This window comes from Penaeus monodon, chromosome 27 (genome assembly GCF_015228065.2).
Source record: "Penaeus monodon isolate SGIC_2016 chromosome 27, NSTDA_Pmon_1, whole genome shotgun sequence".
Taxonomy (NCBI): Eukaryota; Metazoa; Arthropoda; class Malacostraca; order Decapoda; family Penaeidae; genus Penaeus; species Penaeus monodon.
In genome coordinates this window covers 21,066,473-21,066,864 of record NC_051412.1, presented here as the reverse complement: position 1 = coordinate 21,066,864, position 392 = coordinate 21,066,473, and positions in this window count along the sequence as shown.

Below are 392 nucleotides of genomic sequence, written 5' to 3'. Positions count from 1 at the left end.
GGGAGTATATAATGCAAATGCTTATCTTAACTATGTTAGATACGACTCCTGATTTAGGTCTAATGATAACAACGGCAAAGATTACATGACAACGCACACTCACGGATGCACATATGGTGCAGAAGTACGCGCACATTCACACAAGTACACACATGCGCCCGCGTGCATTCGTGTGTGCGACTATTCTTATCCATCAATCAAGTGCATTTTGTCACTCATTAATCTATCTAGCGAGAGGGGCGGGACGAGCGAAATCCCCATAGGTTGCGCAATGCCGGAGCGTCCCAGTTGCTACCCGGCGATCGCAACCGGATCCCAGAATATCTTCGCGCGAACAAGCGAGTCATTAAACAGCTGGGGAGAACCTCTATGGCCCATGATGTAATCATCAC